The sequence below is a fragment of the Pinus tabuliformis genome, chromosome 8 (assembly GCF_031772625.1).
Source record: "Pinus tabuliformis cultivar Carrire ecotype Pingquan chromosome 8, CPIR1, whole genome shotgun sequence".
Lineage (NCBI taxonomy): Eukaryota > Viridiplantae > Streptophyta > Pinopsida > Pinales > Pinaceae > Pinus > Pinus tabuliformis.
In genome coordinates this window covers 974,209,626-974,236,148 of record NC_142294.1, presented here as the reverse complement: position 1 = coordinate 974,236,148, position 26,523 = coordinate 974,209,626, and the positions used below count along the sequence as shown (strand labels likewise).

The following is a 26,523-nucleotide window of genomic DNA, read 5'->3' as shown; positions in this document are numbered from 1 at the left end:
AACTCCTCCTGCTAGAGGGCATCATACCCACCTTTGCATGCCATATCATCATCCCATACTTGGGGGCATGATGGTTTTCCCCTGGCCATCTTCTCAAGTCTCTGTCTAGATCCCACTGGATCTAGGTATGGTTGATTATCCTCCCATTCCTTGGATAGTTTGTCCTACAGGCATCTCCGGCAAGCCACATGAACATCACATATCGTAGACATTTGATATCATATCTTCAACTATTCTTCTCTATATCCACATAGTCCCCATGTTTTATTTAGTGGGTGAGAATGATTCTAGACCTCCTCTAGTAGTTCACTCTCATTTTCCTCCTCCCTTAATCCTTCACCAGGAACCAACGTTCCAAGGAGAATTAAGGCCATATTTAGACAAGTAAGGCCACTTGTCTGAAAGTTGTAGATCCCGATTCTAATGGTTGGTTTTTCTATTACGATCTCCACAAGGTTTAGGGCTTTCTCCTCCTCTCAAATTGGAGGGAAATCGCCCTTTTATAGGAAAAACCAACAATTTTTTTGTTGCACATTGTGACCAAATAGTAGCTCAGTTTGACGAATTGTCAACACCATTGGGAAGCTCTCATCGATCTCTATAATGGGTCTTCCTCAGTTTTTGATGATTTGACACTTCACCACGAAACTGTTTTTCCATGAAAGGTCACTTTGTCGCCTCTCAAAATCAAATTTTGTCATAAAGTGACACTTGTACTTTGAGGTCCACCTCCTCTTAATACTTATCATACCATATTATGACTTTCATCATGAGTAACCATCATGTACTCATGTTTTCAAAGTCCCCACTAGGCCTAGTTTGTGTGGCAACGTCATCAAGCCACCCTTGCTTAGAGCATCTGCAATGGGTCACCCTTGCATTCTTGGAGTCTATTTCATGTCCCATCATCTCATGTCACAGTATTTCATCCATATTTGCATATCGTCCATCATATGTTCCCCATTTTGGCCTTCAGTCATACTATCCCCATCCCCTCTGGAGTTGAGTCAGTTGTTGTCACGTCAACCATGCACTTTATCCTCTGACAAGGGTAGTCGTTTGTTTGTCCCCTAGTCCCATTTCCCCATTATCCTTGGTGTCAATCCATCAGTCACATTACTATTTTCCCTCATGCTTTAGTTGAGGATCCTCATTGCCTCATCTATCGTGGGCCCTATTCTGTCGACATTAGCTCATTTATTCCATAAGAACGGCCTAGAGGGCGGTGTATCTCAGTTCCAGCTTCCATTCTTGTTCGGCACCTTGGATCAAGAAGAGGGTCTCATTATTACCCTTTGACTTGGTCATTTCAAGTTCGTGATCCATACACTTGATAGTCCAGTGATGCAACAGATTGTACCATTGATTCCCGGGTATGTGTGAGATGTTTTAGACCTCATGAGTGGGTGGCCCTTTAGGTAGCCACCCGGATGCCCGGATGCATACCTACTATGATAGAGCCTTAGATGCAGTTCCGCAGAGTTCATGGGGTCGGTTCCTACCAATCGTAGTGTTCATAGCATGCACGTCTCCTCCAAATGATCCATTTAGTTTTGCGGAGCCCTTCCTTGTTCAACAGGGCTTCTCTGGTTGTTCTACCCTCCCTCCCACCCATTTTTTTTAGGGAAGGAGCTTTGTATCTCATGTACTCAAATATTATTGTATTCAGTCCTGGCTCATGTTTTTCTAGGTGGATTATGTATATGGGAGACATTGTATTATTTTTTGGCTCTGTTGTGCCAGCATGTCATGTACCATTCAGCATGTACTTCATTGCTCAATTTTATATTTCTAGGAAAACCAGTATTTTTGTACTAAGTTATCTCGGTGGGTATGGGTATGCTTCCCCCGCCTCATTTAGGTCTGGTACCACAACATAAAAGTAGACTTGCATTAGTCTCGCCCCCTCTATCCCTATCCTCTTTCAAATTCAACCTCCTTGGTCTCTCTCTCTCTCTCTCTCTCTCTCTCTCTCTCTCTCGCTCTGACTCCCTCGTGTTGTCTAGGTGATTGTGTCTTTACAACGTACTTTGGTCGTATTGTTTGCTCCTAACACTCGTACGTTAGGGGGAAATCTGTTATCACCAAAAACTTGATCATCTAGCCCAATTTACTAGATGGATCGAAGTACACCATGTAAAGCGAATTTTACCATAGTAAAATTACTTTCACTATGATAAATTACCCAATAAACCACCTTTATTAGGTAATTTATAGTTAAACCCATGAAGAATAATTAAATAAATCACTATTTATTTGATTTTCTTCTAGGAATAATTAATTTAACCGTTGTTTTATTATTATTCCTTGTCATATTTGACCCAATCATGAAAATAAACAGATATATCATTATTTACCTTATTTTTCTCTAAGAATAATTAATCAATCACTAATTAATTATTATTCTTTGTTAAATTTGACTAAATCCCTTAGGAATAAATAAATAAATCCTTATTTGTTTATTATTCCTTAACTAATTCCTTGAGATAATAAATAAATCATTTATTTATTTATTATTTCTAAATAAAAGTTTAAATATTTTTTCCCTCCTAAACAAATATAATAAAATATTCCAAGTGGTTATTCCAAGAATGAGATTAATAATATTTTATTATTGCTCATTATTCAAGGATAAATCAATATTTTTTTATAAATAGAAGGGTTTTCCATTCATTATTCACTTTTGATTATTTTCATTGTTGCGCTCACTGTTGTAACTCTGACTATTTTCATTGTTACACACCATTTTTTTGCTGGGTTTTCAGGTTATAGAGGAGAGAGACTCTACACAAGCTAAAGTCATTTGAGGATAGCCAAGAAACGATCCCATAGAGGGGGACTGGTAACATTTATTTGTTCCCTTCAAATGTGTTATAATAAAATTATTCTTTACATGTCTAATTTCCATTGGATGATTGGAGTTATTACTCTTTCTTTTTGTTGTTTAACTATGATTGTGGCATAGATCCGGACTTTGGCAGGTTTTGTTTCTATCCGTTGCTCCAGATCTACAATGTTTAGCAGCCATTTATATTGTTGAGGTTGTTTTTCATCCACAATCTTAAGTGGGTCCTTTTCGTACATCATTGAGAAGAAAACACTACAACAAAATGAATGCCCAATGCCAAAGCTTTCTTCCTAAATTCCTATGTGAAACTTTGAACATCTTGACCTTTTCCTTGTTTCAAATGTTTCCATTATATAATGGCTTTATGCTAATATCCCAATGGATACAATTTTCCTTTTAAATAATAAACAATTTTAGACCAAGAAGAAAGGCATTTACCCACATGCTTGCTACCTTTCTGAAGTTTTCTCTCTGGCCATACATGAGAAGTGCCTCCTATTCGAAGAGATGCTAACTAGATATTTTCCTCATCCTGTTTGATCTATTGGATCAATAAATACAATTCAATCTATCTAATCTAATTGTTTATCTTTTCTGCATTAGATTTTCCTTTAAACATGGGAAAATCAAACTTTACATCCAACTAGAAAAAAAGGCTTTTTAGAAGCATTTCTATGTCGATTATTAGAATGATGAGAATGAGATGATGAAGAAGAAGAACATTCACTTGAAGATGGAGATGTAGGTTTAGGAGGTTCTCCTCCATTTTCTTGATTTACTGAAGCATTTCCTTTTTCTTTCTCTTTCTTCTTCTCTTCCTTATTTTCCACTCTCTTCTCATAATATATAAACAATTTATCTACCTTATTTTTCATGTTGTAGAAATATTTTTCAAAATATTTTTCATTCTCGTTGTGAACATCATCATCTTCCATTTTCCTTCTTCATGTTGCACGTCCAATCTCTAGGTCAAATGACTTAAGTTTTCCTTCACCCTTTTTGAGCTTGTCCCTGGTTATCATTTACACTCACAATTCACATAAACAAGAAGACCACTCTGATAAAAAACTTGATTCGATATGCATTTGATACCAACATTATCCAAGATATTTTCTTCATTTGATGTTAGCAGAATTACATGAAAGAGCATGTAAAAACCATATGTGCAAATACTTAAAGAAGAAGCAACATAAAGGAGACCATAAAGACAATGCACACAAAAGTTTGATAACGGAGTTTGTCTAATGTGGACTATGTCTCTGGGCCCTGCTTCAACAACGAGGAGGCTAATTCACTCATCTTAGCAATAATTAAAATGATTACATGGAAAAATACATCATTATACCTCCATTTCTGAGGATGACCTGAAAATATGCCGCTCAAATGAAAAAATAGACTACACTAGTGAAATTGTGGTGACTTTTCAGTTAAAACAAGTATAAACTAAACTATATTTGACTTCTGTTAACTCCAAAACCCAAGAGAATATTTAAACTCCATGGTAAATTTTGATACAAGATTATTCCTAGAATATTCTTTCTCTAGAACTGTGTCATCAAGGTTCTGCCATCCCTAGTTCTAACCTCTAGTTCCAATGTACCAAGTTTCACTCAAACCTCCCTCGGTGAATGATCTACTGAAGGTTTATATTATGCTTCATGGGCAATGATACCAAACCCACTATGTGGCATGATAGTTGGTAGGCGTTAAATAAAGTCATATGGTTGGTAGGGGTCATGGGTTCCAACCGCACAGATCCTCGGTTAGCATTGATTTATTGCACACACACACACACATATATTATATACTTACCTGCCATAAACAATATACTGTGCCATTTTATTGATTGCCATATATATATTGATATGCCATATATATATATATATATATATATATATATATATATATATATATATATATATATATATATATATGTATATATATATACATATATATGTATATATATATATATATATATATATATATATATATATGTATATATATATATGTGTATATATATATATGTATATATATATATATATATATATATATATATATGTATATATATATTGTTGACCGCCACATATTAAATCCATTGCATATATGTGTTAACCATTGGTGCGTATAATAACATAATGATTACCAAAAATGTTTGCAACTTGGGTTATATTTAAATAAAACAAAATTGTCAATGAATTAACCAATGTTGCTAACCATTGAAACTGTGTCGTGGGTTTTTGACTGGGCCTTTTTTTCCATTCCCTAGGTTCCATGTGGCACCATCTTATTGGGCCACTTGGCCCCATACTATTGGCCAATCAAATTGCTACCATATTTAGCAGAAGTGTCGCCATATTTGGTAGTTCTACCAACTATAGTGGTCTCGCTTCTTTTAATGAGAGGCCCACTAAGTTTAGCCCCCCAAGCCGCCAAATATAACCGAATCGAAAATTTAATGATGGAAAATTTTATCTGGAGCAAGCTAATTTTAGGTCCTTGTGCCCGGTTTGACAAAAACTTTGATTGAGAATAACTTCTTCATATGGACTTGGATTGAGGCGTCATTTGCATCTTTCAAAAGCTTGTGGTGATCTCTTCAATCTGGTTCTAGTTTCAGTGATATTTTAGAAATTTAATTTTTAGGCCATTAGGGATCCAACTAGATCAATGAATATCCAATAATGTAGTAGTCTAATCTATGTTCCTTTTTGGTGTTGGCAAGAGAAATTTTTATTTAGGGATTTATTGCTACTCTACATTCAATCTTGTCTGCAATTACATCTCAAAGCATTTCCATTCTTTGATCATTGCACTTTCATCAATATCACCTTCATTCCTTAATTTACAAACGAGTACTCAATGAAATATCATCTTTTAGAATATGCATGGCATAGAGTGGAATATTTGAGGCTACCCTTATCTTTTACCTAGTAGTACAAGCAAAGATAAACAATGTGTATTTTCCTTACTCAAATATATTACAGAGGGAAAACACTTACATGTCAATGTAATTCTCACTTACATGTCACCATAATTAGATGTAAATCTCAACATAATTTTTTTTGTTTAACACCATCTAAGAATTGAAACTATTTTAAGAGGCTCCACCACTGTAACATATGATACAAGAAGAAAAAAAATGGTATTATGACTTAAAGTACTAAGAAAAATGTAGAGTAGAACCACTAGAAACTTTCATAGTGAAACAATAGCAAAGAAAAATTACAATCAATCCTTTTAGAATATGTATAATAGGCATTGAGCCATTATTATAAAATATATCTAGCATATCGTCATCCAAAATAGAAAAAAAAAACAAAAAAAATAATTCCATGGGAGATAGGCTAGTGGGTATCACAATTTTGGCATAATTGTGGTTGTTAAGATCATATTTCACCTTTTCCTTGTAGTTTCCATGGGTCTCAAATAGAATGTCAATGATGGGAAAATTCAAAAACCCATTAGTTATACACAGATAGGCATAATTAAATATTTAGATATTGAGTATTGTCTTTTGTGGAACACATTAATATCTATAGAAGTGTTAATTGATTTCAGCCTTAGTTATTCTTTACACAAGGTAGACAAACCATCTCTCACTTCACTCTCTATTTTTTTCTAGTCTTTTAAGTAGGAATACTTGTAGCCATTGGTACACATTTAAATTGATTTCAGACAAAATAATACATTTATGTTTATAGCTTCCTCTAATTTTGAAGTGCAACCTCTTATAGGTTAGCTACAAAAGATTTAGATTATTATAAGGATATGATTGAGCTTCAAGATTTTCTTTAGGGGTCCTATAGGAATTTGAGTTCATTCATTCTTCATGGTTAGAAAGATTTAACTATAACATTGTGGAGAATTGAGCATGTCTTGCTTAGTTTAAAGGTCTCATAATCATCAACTAATGACTTATGCATTTTCTTGCAAGAAAATGACAAATGTGTTAAATGTAGTTTGGTCTTATAACCATAATAAAGAACAAATGGTTTAGAAAATGTTTGAGAGTGGTTCAAGCCTTTCACCAATTGAAATTAATACTTGGAGATATTGCTATATTCATTATCAATAATGGGTGCAAGATACTTTTGATTTATAAATAGATTTGTACTAGAGGGTTATGTTGGCCATCAAGTCCACTAGAAATATTTCTTCTATACCAATTAGATAAGCACTGCGGTTATATCCTTATTCTTGGTTGCTAGGTATGTAAAAGTAATAAAAACATGGCAAACAAAATGAAAGGGGATGCAAGTGACTATTATAATGGAAAACATACAAATATAACTACAATGACTACTTTTGAAGTCAAATTTGTCTTGGTTGCCACCAAATAAGAGTTCAACTTTGTGTAAGTTTTTGTCGAAGATGTTCAAAGGAGAATGTTTTTTACATGTTTCACCTTCAACCAAGACATAACGCATTAGATGAACTGGTTTGTAGCTAGAAGGCTTCATCAAGACCTCCTTATCACCTACCCTTCTTCTGCCAATTAACTATATTTTTATATGCATTCCATGTGTTTATCCCAAGTGGTTGTGAAAAAAAAATTGTTATCCTCTCCACCCAGTTTCAATTCCCATAGAGGGACATATTGGTCTATTGTGATAAGGCTCAAAAGTAGGTGCTACCTAGGATAAACTCCGCTATGATTGGGTAGGGACATCTTGGCTATTGCTAAGTCATAAGATATTCATATATTTCTATTCTACATTTTATTTGGAGTTACAAATCAAAACATTTCTATTTTTAATTAATATATTTTTGTTAATGTTGTTAATTTATAAATGAATACTCACTAACATATCATATATTGAAATTTTCATTCAACATAATGACAAATAAGAAGATACTAATTTTTGTGTTGTTATTTGGCAGTATAACCAAGATGCACTATGTGTATTTGTTCAATATAAAAAATCTTGAAAGGAGAATATACCTACATACTACCATGATTAAATATAATTCTCAATAGACAACTTCTTATTTTAATATAAGTAAAGAATGTTAAGATCTCATTAATAAGTTCCACTTAGATCAAATATGTACATTTGTTCAACATGAATATTTTGAACAGGGAAAACATCTACATGTTATTATGTTATTTTTTGTTGGTCTAACCCATTGGGATTTAAACATTGAAACTCATGCTTTGCATATTACTTCATAACAAGGCAGTCATCAATTGAGCTACACCTCATGGGCTTTACATATCATTATAATTAAGTGTAATAAGCACCACCATATGCTACAGGTGTGAAAATCAAATGGTACCATGACCAGAAATATTAAGCAAAATGCAAAGCAAAGCTACTAGAAACTTACATGGTGTAAGAATTAGAAAAGACAACTTATCGTCAAGACTTTTGGGTATGACTAATAGGCATTGAAGTATTATTATAAAATATATCTAACATATTGTCATCTTACTTACATAAAAATAATAATTAATTCCTACCATTATTTGGCCACATTTCTTGTTGTCAAGAAGATAGTATAGTGGCTCCTTGTGGTTTCCATGAATTAATTTAGGGTTAAAGAAACACTTGGTAACTGTAAATATGGATTTTTTTATACATGTAGATGTAGAAGTTGGAACAAATTTATCATTATATAAATTTAAAATTATTATGGATATTTTACTCATGTAGATGCAGCAGTCAGAAGAGATGATTTTTCATTTTATAGTTATAAGAGTTATTACATAATATAATAAGATATTTATAGTTAAGAGTTATTATTCCAGTTTTCATGGATTAATTTAAGGTGAGAAAAACATTTGGCCGATTTATATATAAGGTAAAAATATATTTTTTAATTTAAATGTGGAGTTGGGAAAGGTTTTGAGAATGTTACAACTAGCAATTGCACCACATGTTGCAAATGAAATGTCGTAAGGCAGTAGTGTGGGAAAGAGTACCATAGAAGATAAAAGTAAAATTTTTATGCAATTTTGTTTATTTAATAACATTTGTGTGAGAAAAACTTTGAAATATATCTACATAGGATGAATACAATAAGAAGATCTAGGGGATACAAGATCACAATTCAAACTAAACATTAATTATAGATATGATTAAAAAGCATCACCAACCATTTCACAAGTGTCCTCCCATTGAGCAAAAAACCAAAGACCATAAGATGAATTTTCCATATTTAGTTTCTTGTCTTCCATATAGCTTGGCTTTGGCATGAGCTTGAGTACCTTTCCTACTTCGTTTATAAAACAGTTATCAAGTCCACTCTGCTTCCTCTCCTTGCCCAATCAAACAGATTGAGGTGGGTGGAATTTTTCTGAAAGTAAGTCATTTATAGATATATCTACAATTTTATTTGAAAGATCAATCGAAATTGTCTTCAACAAACTGAAATTTATTAGAAAATACATTCAAGCTAGTTATATCATATATGTGTAGGCGAAGATATTTCTTTTTAAGAAATGTTGACTAAAACATAATATTTAGACAATTTAAGAAATATTTTTTTGAGCTCTCTACTGGACTAACCTAGAATACCAGTGCCTCCAAAATTTGAGCTCCCATAAAGTGCAAAATCCTTCAAGCAATTTTCATTTTAAGGATCCTCCTCTCTATTCAATATCGTCTTCTGACTTCTTGATTCCTTGAAAACTTTTCTTTTTTCCATATATCTTCAATTCCATTGCATTTTTAACTAAAATAACAAGCTACTAAAAATATATGTGTCAAGGAAGGACATATGGCTATATATGATACCATGCACTTTACAAAAATGAAGAAAGGTGAAATTTCCTACAAATGTTAAAAGTTGCAATCTCATCCTAGAAGTGTAATACAATGGAGGTAACAAGAAAACCTTCTCACCTACACAGGAAGCATGCTTATGAGATTTGTTTGCAGACAATTTTCCATTTCCAACATCTACATTGATAAATACCACATGAGTAGTAGAATCTTCCTTTGTTTTCTTCTGACGTGATCCACTCACCCTACTCCTGTCCCTTCTCTTTTTTTGATACTCCAATTTCTTTGGAGAAGACAAATTCTCCTCATTTTTAGGGAGAGGCAAAACTCCAAAATCTCCCCCACTAGCATTCATGAAGGTCCCTTGAGAAGCACTAAAAATAATTGAATTTGCAAATCCTATGGATAAAAACCATGAAAAATTATCATCAGTTTGACTGAACAAAGAAAAATGAATGAAAAAAAATCATATACCGGCTCCCATCATAGTTCCAACTACTACATAAACCCCAATTCCTCATAAGATTTCATATGACAAAAATTGCACCCACAACGGTAAGGTAGGGGTGTTACATAGCCCCACCTTGGTTCAAATTCCATTTCACCTGCTTAAGAAATTCAGTTAATGGGATGAACTCCAAGTCTCAGGAAAATTAGGATGAAGAGATATATCTAGAGCAGTTGTAAAGAAATAACATAGTTGGAAAAATAATTAGCCAACCCTCACTAGAAAGTGTACGTCTCTTGCCATTACAAAAGATTTATCTACATATATATCTACATAGAATGAGTACAATAAGAAGAGCTAGGAGATACAAGATCACAATTCAACCTAAACATTAATTATATATATGATTAAAGAGCATCACCAACCATTTCACAATTGTCCTCCCATTGAGCAGAAAACCAAGGACCATAAAATAAATTTTCCAACTTTAGTTTCTTGTCTTCAATATAGATTGTCTTTAATGTGAGCTCAAGCACCTTGCCTACTTCATTTATAAAATAGTTATCAAGTCCATTCTACTTCCTCTCCTTTCCCAATCAGGTAGATTGAGGCAGGTGGAAGTTCTCTGAAGGTAAGTCATTTACAAATATATCTACAATTTTATTTGAAAGATTAATCGACATTGTCTTCAACCCATAGATATCTGCAAGATAATGAAAACTAAATTTTATTAGAAAATACATTAAATTCCATCTAGAAAGTGATCAAGCTAGTTATATCATATATGTGCAGGCGAAGATCTTTCTTGTTAAGAAATGTTGACTAAAACATAATATTTAGACAATTTAAGAAATATTTTTTTGAGTTCTCTACTAGACTAACCTAGAATCACAAAAACTCTTGTGGCTTTTCTAAGGATTATAAAAGACATCCTATCAGGAAATTCCTTAAAACACATTTGTGTTTCATAAGTTACCAAAATAGTGTTCATATATTATTAGTCAAAGTGTAATAGTAAAGTAAATAAACAAATGGTGACGATAAAAAATGCATAAGCAATAGTCAGTTATGACCTCCCAAGTCATTCTAAACACATGGGTACCTAAATAGGATAGAGTTATTTTATGTTTGAACCTTAAATACTACATAAACCCCTATTTCTCATAAGATTTCATATAACAAAATTTGCACCCACTGTCTTCATTCCCTGCATCCAAATCATGGCTTCATTGTGACAATAAGATGTACAAGATTCAAGGTGCCAAAAAAAAGGCATGGTTGTGATGTTACCTTGTGAAGAAAAATTGGTTTAGTGTCTTGTCTTTCATTGCCTTCATGTTACCAGTTGTTTGTAAGTATGCAAAAGAAAGGGTTGCAGATTGTGATGTATTCTCTTGTTTGCATGCAACAATGAAGGCACTAATTCCTATCATGGAGAGGCAATTCATGCTAGTTGAGTGCAAATTCAAGGATAACAGCTACAATGGAACTTCAAATCTCTACATCAATTTGGAACTTTTGGGGATGTTGATCACCCTGTACTAGGAATTATACAAATTCCTACCCTGAAAGCTATTATTAGGTGATGCAATCATGTTAGTTAGATTGAAAAATAATCTTTTGATGAAAGATAACTTTGAAATCCTACACTCAATATTTCAAGAATTCATATGACTAACAAACTTTGCTCATACAGAGGCCTTTACTAAGGAGGTGTATACCATTAAAATAGTTTATCAGTATTCGTCAGAAAAAATGCCTTTCAACAATGGCCTCTCCTTATATACAATGCTAAACCAGCTACCTACTTGTGATTCCAAATCAAATTTAAAAGCATTAGATGAGAATGTGAGTGCCAACTCCATACTTTGATGCGAATAAATGATGAAGATAACATTTGAGACTGACTTCCACTACATTGCTTGAAACTCATCATAGCCATTTTAATCTATAGGTTTAAAAATTTATGCAACAAAAGACATATGATGATAGAGTGTAAGGGCTTCTTTAGAGAAACCATTTAAGATAAACTATATGATAAATTTAAACAATTAGACAAAAAACAACAGAGTGAGTTAAGATCAAGACATTGATATTGACTATCAAATATTTTACGCGAAGACCAAAATGCCTCTGTTTAGGTATTATTTGGGTCTTTTGAGAAGGGAGGAAATATGGTTGTAGTAGTATAAATGATGCAAGCCAATGAAGTTCAAGTTAAAAGCACTTGGTTGTGCACAAGATTTAGCTCGCCTAGCAATGATCCACTAAACTGGGTTTGAGTAGCCAAGGCCATGGAAGGAAGCCATTTTGAAGAAGTCATAGTGACGTTGTATTCATATTTGGGAGAAAAGTAAATTTCCATTCAAGGGAAATCTCTAACAATCTTAGACTTTGTTATCGTTGCTCAAAGATCGCAAGTGAAAGTAAAATTTGATGTCGTGGCCACCAAATCTAGGGTCGATGAGAGTTCAAAATAGGTTCTGGCCCTCATGACCACGGGGATGGATACCTATAGGGTAACTACCACTTTCAGAGCCACTTCTCTATTTATTGAATGTTAGAGTTCTTAGGAAACTCCTAGAAAATGTTCTATCTAAGGACACTACTCGGGTTGCCATGTTGGTTTGGATGAATACTCTGCTGCAGGGCTACTCGAGCATAAGGTGTGAGATTTTTGAAACTGTGGAGAATATTTTGAATGCAGAGATTACGCTAAAGCTATCATTAAGATGAACCATAACTATTGATGGTGATCTAGTTCTCCTATCTTATATTGTTGGGCTCTTGACTGGGAGGCCTAATTCCAGAGCTCAACGTTAGAGATGGAATGGAAATGAGTGGAGCCAAAGTGCTCAGGAAAGTGGGCTTGAAGCTGCCATTAAGAGGAACCATAACTTCTTATGGTGATCTGGTTCCCCTGTCATATATTGTTGGGCTCTTGATTGGAAGACCTAATTCTAGAGTTCAATCCATAGATGGAACATAAGTGAGCGGAGTCGAAGCACTCAAGAAAGTGGGCCTAGACAAGCCCTTTGAATTGCATCCTAAAGGTGGTCTAGCCATTGTCAATGGTGACACTTCAGTGGTAGTAACATTGACTTCCATTATGTGTTTCAAAGCTAATTTCCTTGCTATTCTCTCTGAAGTAATCTTGGCCCTGTTCTGTGAAGTTATGAATAGGAAGCCTGAGTTTACAGATCTAATAACTCACAAGTTGAAGCACCATCCTAACCAAATGGAATCTGTAGTGATCATGGAGTATGTGTTAGGTGAAATTCCTTATATGAAACATGCTTCTAAGCTCCATGAGATGAATCCTATCCAGAATCCCAAGTAGGATCTCTATACGCTTCGCACTTTGCCTCAATGGTTTGGCCCTCAGGTGGAGAGCATCATATATGTAAATCACATGATTGAGTGGGAAATCAGTTATGTGAATAAAAATCCAGTAATTGATGTTTCTAGAGACAAACCTTTGTGTAATAGACCTAGTTAAAAGTTCATGTAGTAAAATTAAATAAAGGTAAAATAAGACCACGATTAAGGGACACTTATTCCAAGCTGAATGTTGGGAAAAGATATCGTAGTGGGCATCACTGGATGTGGATTTTGGCTAAGGAAAATTGGCACAAGATAAGGCAGAGGCATTAAAAGGAAAAAAGGCATTTTTGGCACATTTATTTATGAAAATAAAGGAAATTAAGAGAACGAGTAAGGTGAAAGGTCACAAGTTGCATGTGAGGAGGAAATTGAAGGAAAATAATGGAAAATGAAGAAATTAAAGGCCCCATTCATAAAAATTCTTCTGAGGATCAGTTGGTAACCCTTTTTCAGTTCAAGTTTGGAGCTCTCTCATTATTCTCTCTCTCTGTCACTCTTGGTCACTTAGAGTTTTCTTGGAGCACTCTAGCTTTGGATCAAGGAAGGAAAAGGAAGGAAAGGAAAGGAAAGGAAAGCAAGGATCAAGGAAGAAGAGCAGGATAAAGAAACTTCAATTGGAATACTTGCAGGTAACCTTTTGCATGTGTGATTTTCTAGCTGGTTTGGACATGCATGGATTTTCATGTTGGTATATGGTTCTCTTGTTGTCGATAGCATGGTTTTTCTAGGTTGTGATAGTGGTTTTTAGCCTAGCCTTGCCTTTTTCTGAGTGCCATAGTATGTTGGGATGTTTATCTTAATTTTTGAGCTTTGGTTTGCCGGATAGATTTTAGAATCTGGGGCGGAGGTGGTCTCAAGTTTCATTCCCAAATGCCTAGGAATCCCTTGCCCCGTTTTCGCAGGATAGGCAGTAAATCTTGAGGGAGGAGTCTCACTTTAGGGTCTATTGATTCGAGTTTTGATTGCAGTAAATCCTGAGAGTATGGTCTCGGTTTAGGGCCTAGTGATCCAGGATTGGATTACAGTAAAGGCTAGGAGATAAGGAGACATAAAATTCCTTAGGGATAGTGATGGATTTTGGATGGCATTCCAAGTCTGGTATTGTTGTGATCGGAGCACCGATTTTGTTTTGATCACAGTTGATGAGGGTGTAGGTGGTTTAACCTATGGATTCCATTGGTTTTTCTTGGATTGGTTTTTCTATGAGATCCCACATTCATCCTTGGAATATGGCATGGGGGTGATTGGCTGAAAGAAAGGTTTGGTTCAGCCATGTCTATGGTCGGGTGGTACGTGGAAGTCCCGAACCTAGTCAAATTTGCCTATGCTTAATAAAAGCTAAGTTCTCTTACTTTTGAGTTTGTTTATATGTGGATTTAATGGTTTTCATATCTCTAATATTTATATGGATTTATGTTGGTTATAAGCATGGTTATATGATTGGTTCATGTCATAGTTATTTCATGTATTTACTTGTAATTGTTAAATGGATGGATCCAAGACCTAATTGATGGTATAGAAACTCAATGGAGAAGATGGTGATCCTTCTAGCTATGTTTCATAAGTTATTTTAGTCATTCATGCTATGTATTGTATCCTAGGCTTGTAGGTTGCAGTGATGCCAAGTGTTTGACAGAATGTCAATCTTGGTTGGGGATGCTCTAGCCTAGTCTTGAGGTTGAATTTTGATTTGTTTATATTTTCATGATGTATTTGATGGATTCTGGGGTTGTAACAAGTTCTAGATAGAGGTCAGGATTCTAGGCTAGAAAAGTGTCTCAAATCTCAAGAACACTGACATAGGTTTGCTGAAAATATACTAGGGGTGCTATTACATAGGCTTGTGAGAGCGACATTGGATTCTAGGCATTATCATTCCTATAGCATGAGAGAGACCATGGGCTAAAAGGCTTAAAATATCAGTGGGAATTAGGGACAATGTGTATGAGGGGCTGACATGTCCCCTGCTAGTGTTGTTGTTGATGTGGATGGGTTTGTTTGATATGTTTCGTCGATTCCATTTCCTTAAGGTCACCAAGTAAGTTGAATCCATTATATTGATCTCTCTCGTCGCATGTTTACTCTAGCTATTCAGTTGCTTTGGTAGACCTGGGAGGAGGGGGTTTTACAGATTGGTATCAGAGAGTGGTTGCACTCTCCTTGGGTGAATGTATTGGTCATGCATGCATGTCAATTGCATGTGTGTCTCTTACACTTGCATTCCATATGCTTGTTGCATTGCATCATGTTGATCACGATTGTAGTAAGTTTGTCATGAGGAACTTGAGGTTGATTTTGTGGGATGCATATTCAAGGGTATATGACTAATTATATGATTATATGTAGCTTGATTACATCCTTGTATGTTAGGTTGCATTCTTGGTTGTTTGATTAGATGTATCAGTCTTGTAGGTTGGTTATAATAATTGATCGCTTATGCTCGACTACATGCATTGATACGTATGTGTAGTTGATTAGGAATTGCTTATGCATGTTGATGGTTGCAAGTGGCAATGTGTACAATGGAGTACTGATTTTTGTAATGCATGAGGTCATAGCATGCATTGTTGATATGGCCTTGCATTGATGGTTGGACCCTAACTAGAATGACTTTTATGCATTGATACATTTATTCGATATATGTCTATATGCTATTATGTTTATGTTATACATGTATCACGCTGATTTGACGATCTTGCAGATAAGGTATCCTCCCCAAATTATGCTAAGGTGTGTTGGTCTATGGTGATTTGGTTTAGCTAACATAGTATGCCTTTTAGGAAAGAGATCGAATGGCTAGCAAGGTGGTAGACTACATAGAATATCTCTATGAATCAGATGGGCAGTGTAGTTTGGGGCACTCTTCTGACTTGGCAGACACATTGAGAAGCCCGAAGGAAGAAATAAGGAGTTGCAAAGAAGACAATGACAAAATCATGCAGGCACAAGAGAAACAAGAAGAGATGAATGTTATACTTCTTCATAGATTGTTAGAATTGTAGCGACAGGGGCCACTTTGGATCAGCCATGGAGAAGAGGACAAAAATAATGGGGCATATGGTTGTAGGTATCCTACTAGACACAGATTGGATAGATATGACAAGATCAAAGATGGCAGGTTGTTGGACACTCCGAATAGGAGAGGTGATAGACACGGGTACTATTCCAATTTTGGCTCTGACAGGCATAAAGATCCTCATCGTTACCATTCTTACAAGAGGAGTGATAGGGGATACTTTCCGGATGAGTTTAAGAAAAAAATTCCACCTAATGGAGAAATGAATAAATCACAGGATGTGAAGGTATGGTTGCTTGGTATGAAGAAATTCTTCTGATTGCACGATTATTCAGAAAATATGAAAGCATAACCATTTTCAGTCTTAAAGGTAATGTGGATATTTGGTGGGAAGATGTGAAGAATGTGAAAGGTATACATGAGGAGGATTTGACTTGGCATGCATTTGAAAGGCTCTTCAAGAAGTAGTACTTATCGAAGAGGTACTATGATGGCAGGGATAAGGAGCGTTATGAGTTGCGGATGGGTTCTATGACAAATGATGAGTATAATAGCAAGTTTTTGGACCTATTGAGATATGTGCCTTACCTTAGGGAGGATAAGGCCAAGGTTCAGAGATTCATTAGTGGATTTACAGTAGCATACAAAGACCGAATTAAGTTCGATGAGCCTAGATCGTTGGAGGAGGCCATCCGAAAGTTGAAGCATTTTTATGAATAGTTGAAGCGCAAAGTTGAGCCTAAGCATTACTTGAAAAGAAATGAAAAAGATAAAGGAAAATGGACTCCAAAGAGAGGAAGACCTCAAGATGCAAGTGAGAAGAAAATGTAGTTCCTTACAAGAGATTCAATACAACTAAGAAGGGATTTGGAGAGTAGCAGGCTAAAGGTGGTGGTAGGGAACCATTGTAGTGTTGGATATGTGGTAAGGATTATCGTAAGAGGGATTTTCCGTAGTATTAGAGTGGTGGTATACCCAAATCTACATTGCTCAGGAGGCGCATACAGTTGTTGATGTTGATCACAACATTCCTCGGATCTATGCAACTATGGACAATAGGGAAGCAGACCATTAGGCATCAATCATTGAGATGGATGGTAATCTTTGTGATCAATTTGTTTCTATTTTGATTGATCCTGGATCTAACTATAGTTGTATTAATCCTAACTTGGTGGATAAGTGTGGTTAGTACAGTTGGCTATAGCTACGAAGAAGAGAGTTCACCATTGGTTGAGAGCCTGTGCATTTGAGTTAAATGGTATGCCTACAGTAGCACATTTGAATGTATTTCCATTGGGATCATATAATATGCTTTTGGGTATGGATTGGCTATACCTTCACAGAACCAAAGTGGATTGCTTCGAAAAGGCCATTGAGTGTGTGGATGATAGTGGGGAAAAGAGTGCTTTGCAAGGGAAGAACAATCCTACATCAGTGAGGATGGTTACTATTATGCAGGCTAAGCATAGTTGTAGAAAAGGTTGTGTGATGTTTGCAGCGCATATTTATAGTGATAAAGGTAAGGAAGTTGCGGATGCAAATGTGTTAAGCAGGTACCCAGTTTTGCAGTAGTTTCATGATGATTTCTTGAGGACATTACAAAGTTTCCACCTCATAGGGAAGTAGACATTTCTATTGAGTTGGTGCTAGGGGTAGCTCCAACATCAAAGGCACCTTATCGGATGAGCACACATGAGTTGGTAGAGTTGAAGTTGTAGTTAAAGAAGATGATGGACAAGGGATACATTAAGCCAAGTGTATCGCCTTGGGGTGCACTAGTTTTGTTCATAAAGAAGAAATATGGTACTCTTAGATTGTGCATTGACTACACGTAGCTAAACAAAGTAATGATCAAGAACAGGTACCCATTACCATGGATTGATGATTTTTTTGATCAGTTGAAGGGAGGAGCAGTCTTTTCTAAGATCGACTTGACATCAGGATACCATTAGGTATGCATCAAGGAAGAGGATATCTTGAAGACTACATTTAGGACTAGGTATGGGCATTATGAGTTTGTTGTTGTTCCATTTGGTTTAACTAATTCTCTAGCTACATTTATGTGTTTAATGAATAGTGTATTGTGTCCTTATCTGGACAAGTTTGTTATTGTATTCATTGATGACATACTAGTATATTTTAAGAATGAGGAAGAACATTCCAAGCATTTAACAGGAGTGTTGAGATTGCCAATAGAGCACCAGTTGTATGCTAAACTTAGCAAGTGTAACTTCTTTCAAACCGAGGTAACATTAGATCCAAAAAAGGTAAGTGCTGTCATGGAGTCGATAACTCCTAAGAATGTGGATGAAGTGAAATCATTTATGGGATTGGCAGGTTACTACAGGAGGTCCATCAAGAAATTCTCACGCATTGCATATCCTATCACATCATTGTAGTGGAAAGGTAAGAAGTTCAAATGGACAAAGGAGTGTGAGGCTAGTTTTGAGTAGCTTAAGAAGTTGTTGACACATGCACCAGTGCTAAATATTGTGGATCTCGAAAAGGAGTTTGTAGTGTGTACATATGCTTCCAAGTGAGGACTTGGAGGGGTTCTCACGTAAGAAGGATAGGTAGTGTGCTATGAGTCACGAAAACTGAATTAGCATGAGTAGAACTATCTAATGCATGATCTTGAGCTGGCAGCAATTATGCATGCATTGAAGATGCGGAGACACTACCTTCTAGGCAGGAGATTTACATTGATGAGTGATCATAGCAGGTTCAGGTATTTATTTTACCAAATGAATCTAAAATTCTAGGCAAGCTAGATGGTTGGCTACCCTTAGTGATTTCGACTTTGAGATCAGATACATCAAAGGGAAGGAGAATCGGGTTGCAGATGCTCTTAGCAGGAAGGTACATGTAAATCATATAGCAGCTATGAGCTCTTATGGGACAAAGTTACAAGATAGGATCTTGCAAGCAGGACAACGGGATGACAAATACATGGAGATTATGCACAGGTTACAACAGAGTATAGGTACAAGTATAGGTATAGGTACAAGTGCAGGTACATATGCAGGTATAGGTACAGGTGCAAGTGATTGGGATACAAAATAGCATCTCATGGTAGATGGTTTGGTGAGCTTTAGAGACAGGATCTATGTGCCGAATAATAGTGAGCTCAAGAAGCTTATCCTGAGGGAGTTTCATGCCAAACCATACTCGGGTCACCCAGGATATCAAAAGACATTGACGACGGTAAATGAGTTCTACTATTGGCCAAATATGAAGAAGGAAGTGGCAGAGTTCTTAGCTAGATGTTTAGATTCTCAGCAGGTAAAGGAAGAATGTAAGCATCGAGGTGGGTTGCTACAACCAATAGTGATTCTGGAATGGAAATGGGAGGTCATTTCCATGTATTTCATCATAGGTATTCTAAATACATCAAGGCAACATGACTCTATTATGGTCGTGGTTGAGAGGTTGACCAAGGTAGCTAACTTCATTACAGTAAAAAATACATATTCAGCCAATGAGGTAGCATAGGTGTTCATCATAGAGATAGTGAGACAACATGGTGTTACAAAGAATATTGTGTTAGACAAGGATGCAACATTCACTTCCAAGTTTTGGAAGTAGCTATTTGCAAGCTTGGGTAAAAGGTTAGTCTTTAGTACAACTTATCATCAGTAGATAGATGGACAGACATAGAGGTTCAACAAGATCTTAGAGGATATATTGAGGATGTACGTGGTGCACAAACAAAGGAAATGGGAGGAGTATCTTCCATTGGTTGAGTTCACATACAACAATGGTTATAAGGAGTCATTGAGGATGAGTCCTTTCGAAGCATTGTAACACTCCCATCAACTAGAGTGATCCAGTGAACATGCTACTTATTTGACCGGATATGTTGGTAGATATGGAGCAGGAAATGCATGTTATAAAGAAGAATCTAAATGTCACACAAGATAGATAGAAGAGTTATGTAGATCAACACAGGGTATTCAAGGAGTTTCGGGTTGGGGAGCATGTGTATTTTCACATCAAACATAATAAAATATCTTTGAGGATTGGATCATGTGCCAAGTTGGCACCTCTGTATTGCGGGCCTTTTGATATCATTGAGAGGATTGTACGAGTGGCATATCAACTTGCACTGCCTCCAACAGTGAAAGTCAATGATGTTTTCCATATTTCATTTCTTAAGAAGTATATATAGGATGTTGATCATGTTATTGATTGTTCTGTATTGCAGGTGAAGCAAGAAGGAGAGTTCTAGCTAGAGCCTTAGTGCATATTGCAACAGAAGCATCTCATGCTCAGGAATAGAGCCATAGAGCAAGTTAAAGTGTAGTGGATGCACTATGGGCCTAAAGAAGTTACATGGGAGATGGCAGATCAGATGTGGGCCCTGTATCCTTCATTATTTGACAGTTGAGGCAAATAAGTTTTGGTTTGATGTTGGTATATGTTTGGCATATGTTTTGCTGATGTTTCGGTACATGTATCTATATTTATATGGATGTAAATACCACCATTAGCTAAGTTATAATGCTCCAATAAGCAATATGGGTGTCATGTTATTATTGTTGTTATCTTGTCATGTTGTCATGATGTTTTGCTCTTGAGCAGGTCTTTCATTATAAATACTGCAACGAGATAAGTTATAAAGTTCCATGGGCAATATGTTTGCTTTTCAGTGGTTTTGCTGAGGTCATGGTGTGGTTTAACAATGAGGACAGTTTTCCCCAAGGGGGAGGGTTCTGTAACAGCCCTCGTGAAAATTTCATGTAATAAAAGTTAATAAAGGAAAAATAAGACCATGGTTAAGCGACACATATTCCAAGCTGAATGTTGGGCAAAGATATCCTAGTAGGCATCACTGGATGTGGGTTTTGGCTAAGGAAAATTAGCAAAGGCTAAGGCAAAGGCATTAAAAGGCAAAAATGCATTTTTGGCACATTTATTTATGAAAATAAAGGAAATTAGGAGAAATGTAAGATGAAAGATCACAAGTTTCATGTGAGGAAGAAATTGAAGGAAAATCATGGAAAACGAAGAAATTAGAGGCCTCATTCCTAAAAAGGCTTCTGAGGATCAGTTGGTAACCTTTTGTTAGTTCAAGTTTGGAGCTTTATCATTATTCTCTCTCTCACTCACTCTTGGTCACTTAGAGTTTTCTTGGAGCACTCTAGCTTTAGATCAAGGAAGGAAAAGAAAGGAAAGGAAACAAAAGGAAAGGAAAGAAATGATTAAGGAAGGAAAGTAGGATCAAACAACTTAAGAGGGAAAACTTGTAGGTAACCTTTTTCATGTGTGATTTCCTAATTGGTTTGGACATGCATGGATTTGCATGTTGGTATATGGTTCTCTTGTCGGTGGCATGGTTTTGTTGGGTTATGACAGTGGTTTCCAACCTAGCCTTGCCTTTTTCTGAGTGCCATGGTATGTTGGGATGTTTATCTCAGTTGTTGAGCTTTGGTTTTGCAGATGGATTTCAAAATCCGGGGCGAAGGTGGTCTCAAGTTTCATTCCCAAAGGCCTGGGAATCCCTTGAATGGTTTTGGCGAGGTACATGGTAAAGCCTGAGGGAGGAGTATCGGTTTAGGGCCTAGTGATCTAGGTCTGGATTGCGGTAAAGCTTGAGAGGCTGGTATTAGTTTAGGTCCTAGCGACCTAGGATTGGATTGCGGTAAGCCCGAGAGACAAGGAGACAGAAAATTCCGCAAGGATAGTGATGGATTCTGGATGGAATTCCAAGTTTGGTTCAGTTGTGATCAGAGCACCAGTTTTGGTGTGATCACGGTTTGATGAGGGTGGAGGTGGTTTAACCTTTGGATTCCCTTGGTTTTTCTTGGATTGATTGTTCTATGAGAACCCACATTCATGCTTCGAATATGACACGGGGGTGATTGACTGGAAGAGAGATTTGGTTCAACCATTTCTATGGTTGGGTGGTACATGGAAGTGCCAAACTTGGTCAAATTTCCCTATGCTTAATAAAAGCTAAGTTCTCTTACCTTTGCACTTGTTTATATTTGGATTTAATGTTTGTCATATCTCTGATATTTATATGGTTTTATCCTGGTTATAAGCATGGTTATATGATTGGTTCATGTCATGGCTATTTCGTGTATTTACTTGTAATTTTTAAATGGATGGATGCAAGAACTAATTGTTGTTATAAAAGTTCAATAGAGAAGGTTCCATTGATGCCAAGTGTTTGGCAGATGTCAGTCTCAATTTGGGATGCTCAGGCCTAGTCCTGAGGTTGAATTTTGATTTTTTATATTGTCGTCATGTATTTGATGGTTTCTAGAGGTTGTAACAAGTCCTCGGAAGAGGCCATGATTCTAGGATAGAAAAGTGGCTCAAATCTTGGGGATGTTGGCACAGGTCTACTGAAAAGAGTCTAGCGATGCTGACACATAGGCCTGCAAGAGTGAACAAGGTTTAAAAGGCTTAAAATATCAGTGGGAATCAGGGACAGGATGTCTGAGTGGCTGACATGTCTCCTAAGGGTGTTGTTGCTAATGTGGATGGGTTTGTTTGATATGTTCCATCGATTCCATTTCCTTAAGGTCACCAAGGAGGTTGAATCCCTTAGAGTGAACTCTCTTGTCGCTTGTTTACCCGGCTGGTCGGTTGTTTGGGTAGACCTGGGAGGAGGGGGTGTTAGACTCTGCATGGAGGGAATTTCCAAGGCACCCCTATTGGTGTCTCCATGGATAAGCTTGGTCTGGAAATTTCACCATGGCTTCTTACACTTCTTAGCTTCTTTACCTAGCAAATCCAATCACCAACCATGCTGAGAGCGCTGAAAAATATAGCCAAGATGTGAGCATAACCAGGATGGAGATACATCTATGTTAATAAAAGGAAAAAATTGATGTAAATATTAGCCTTTAAACCTAGCGTGTCGAAACAAATAAATGAGAGGGGAGTTCAAGTTGAATGTTTAGGCAATGGGATAAATAGAGGGAAACATTTCAATCCTCTAACACTTCCATTTGACGGTACATAACGAAGAAAACAAAGACAAGAGGGGAGTTCATCCCGAATGGAACAACTTATGGCGTAAAAATATTTGAACAAATTTTTAATATATTTTTTATCACATAAATATTTTAATTAAATTTGAGAATAACTCTTATTAGGCTTCAAATTTGAAGTGGGTATTTATCTTCAAGAGCTCTCGAGTCGGTTATATAAGAGTATAAAATTATTTCCCATACAATTGGAAATTAGAATAAAAAATTACTTGTCAAATTTGAACTGAAGATTATTTCAAAATTTTTTATTTTTTGAATGAAACAATGAGGAAACTTTTCATAATATGTCCTACTTGTGATTATTTTTATAATTTTATTTTATGCATATTTTTCTATTATATCATGATAATAAAGAATAAAAAGAATGTCAAAAAATTTCCCCATATCTTTATAGTTCAAAAAAATAAATGTGATCATTTTGATACAATAGAATCCTATTGTCATAGAGCTCATACATGCATATATCACTTATTTACCTATTTAATAAAATTACACCTTAGTCATGGCCATTGAAGATCAAAAGAATTGGTTGTGGTGAATTCTTTGATGCTTATAAAGAATAAATATTTCCAATTTGAATAATTTCCCATCCTCTTGCTACTTGGATTTGCAAATGGTACCTACCATTCTTCCTCCACTTGTGGATCTTCTTTCAACCTACTCGGTTTGCTTCACTTGGCTGCATTTCCCTGCTTGCTTGGATTTATGAATAGTACTTACATGTCTTCTTTATGCTTGCTCATGTTTATTGCTTGCTTCACTTGGTTGCATTGCCTTGCTTTCTTGGATTTGGATTTATGAATAGTACTTGCATGTCTTATTTATGCTTGCTCCTATTTATTGCTTGCTTCACTTGGTTGCTTTCTTGCTTGGATTAATGAATAGTACTTGCATGTCTTCTTTATGCTTGCTCATATCTCTTGCTTCTTCACTTGGTTGCATTGCCTTGCTTGCTTGGATTTATGAATAGTACTTGCATGTCTTCTTTATGCCTACTCAATATGAAGACTATCAAAATCTATTCAATGTAGGTTTGATTCCTTATTATTATTCTTTTGCATATGTTGTTCAATATCATAATGCACATGTGCACCAGTAATTATGCCTACAAAAGATTCTAAGAAGTTATATTTCTTTTAGGGAAAATTGTGTTGTTGGGATTTTAGAGAATACTATATTTTGATTGCTTTTAAAAAATTATTGCAATTGTTTGAATGATTGGACCTATTACCCTATAAGAAAGAAAATAAACTTCATTGTAATTGAGGGCTATAAGTAAATAGTCCAATCAAATTCCCTCCATATGGTTCCTATGTGGACTCTAAGTGAATGACCCTATTAAATTCTCTCCTTACTATTCCTACATATACTCAATATACCAATGAACTCGGGTCATCTGTGTGTACTTATTCAAGTGTACATGGAGTTCTAGTGTTTCCTTTGAATTCTACACAACTTTTCCCAAATTAACACATAATATATAAAATATATATGAAATTTTAAATTACTTTTCATATTCATATGAGAAAAGTAATTTATTTATTTTAATTTGTCAATATTAAAAAGATAAAATGAAATTCACTATTCATTTCTTATATATAATTCTTTCCCTTTAAATTTAATGCCTACTCACCACATAAATATACCATTTATTGTTCTAAGTAAAAAAGAAATTTTTTTTAAAATACATAAAATCAAATACATATAACAACACCGGATCTCAGCTTGGCTTCTATTCTCCTCTGTGTGACTCTCTGTGATAAGGATACTGCGGCAATGGATCCAAAAAATAATCTTAGAAATGACAAACACGGTGGATATTCCTATTACATCTGAAAATATCTATCTGTATTACTTGACCTTAGTCAGTTAACAATGAAGTAAATGGGTGATTTTGTTGCGCCTACTTCGATCAATGCAAGTTGATATTGTTGCTATTAAAATATAAAAAGTTTATTAAACTTCTTTAATTATATATTTTATTAATATAACTAGACACTATTTGTATTACTTGACCTTAGTCATTTAACAATGAAGTAAATGGGTGATTTTGTTGCACTTACTTCGATCAATGCAAGTTGATATTGTTGCTTTTAAAATATAAAAAGTTTATTAAACTTCTTTAATTATATATTTTATTAATATAACTAGACATTACATCATGGTTGAAATTCCCTTTTTCATATTCTCTTAAATGATTTCCCACACTTTATCAGGATTGTGTCAATTACAGTGTACTAAAACCATAATAATGAAATTCCCTTTCTCACATTCTCTTAAATGACTTCCCACATTTTATCACGATTGTGTCAATTAGAGTGTACTAAAACCATAATAATGACACCGTCAAGGATACATAATTATGAAATATTTTAATTATTAGGACCATTTTTAAGTGGAGGTTTCATTGAAATATAACATGTCCTAAAAAATGTTTCTTCTTGACTAAGAGCTCATCTTCATCAGACATAAAGAAACATGTTAATGACCCAAGACCCAAAGGCATCTGGGAGGAGTGAAAGTGTGCCCCCTTACTGACTTGAGGTGGCATGGTCTTCTTTGAATAACCATGATGAGTCATATGGTTTTCCTCACTACCCACCAGTGTAAAAAAAACATCAGCCTAGAGTTCTCGAAACATTCTCCACTAAATTAAAATTTATGCCAAAAACTTTATTACTTCTGTTAGCATTTCTAAATATTTTCATGCAATTGTGGTCATGTTTGCGGCTTAGTGTGGGGGTTGACACTCACCTCTAAAAGAAAGTCGCTCCATCTAGACAAAGTACTTGAATGCTAGAAATGGCAGTGGCTGAGTGCACAAAGGCTATTGAATATGGGGTATTTTTTACATCTATGTAGAGTGCATAGAAGATATTGAATCTGAGGGTATTTCTGATCCAATTGATTATGTGCAGAGTACATAGGCTATTGAATTTAAGATATTCCATATTCAACTACACTTTGCAACAACATTTAATATTTTGTGCACCATATAACTGACATAGAGATTATTCGACACAAATTTCTTGAAAATTCGAGAGAAAACATAAGCATCATGTAAATTTTACACCCACTAAAACCTACTCAATCATGCAACC

At 35.5% G+C, this 26,523-nt stretch overlaps 1 pseudogene; it reads left to right on the top strand.

Annotated features, from left to right (window-relative positions):
* The first annotated feature begins 12,213 nt into the window (after positions 1-12,213).
* LOC149238702 (phenylalanine ammonia-lyase pseudogene) lies at positions 12,214-23,243 on the top strand (annotated as a pseudogene).
* The last annotated feature ends 3,280 nt before the right edge of the window (positions 23,244-26,523 follow it).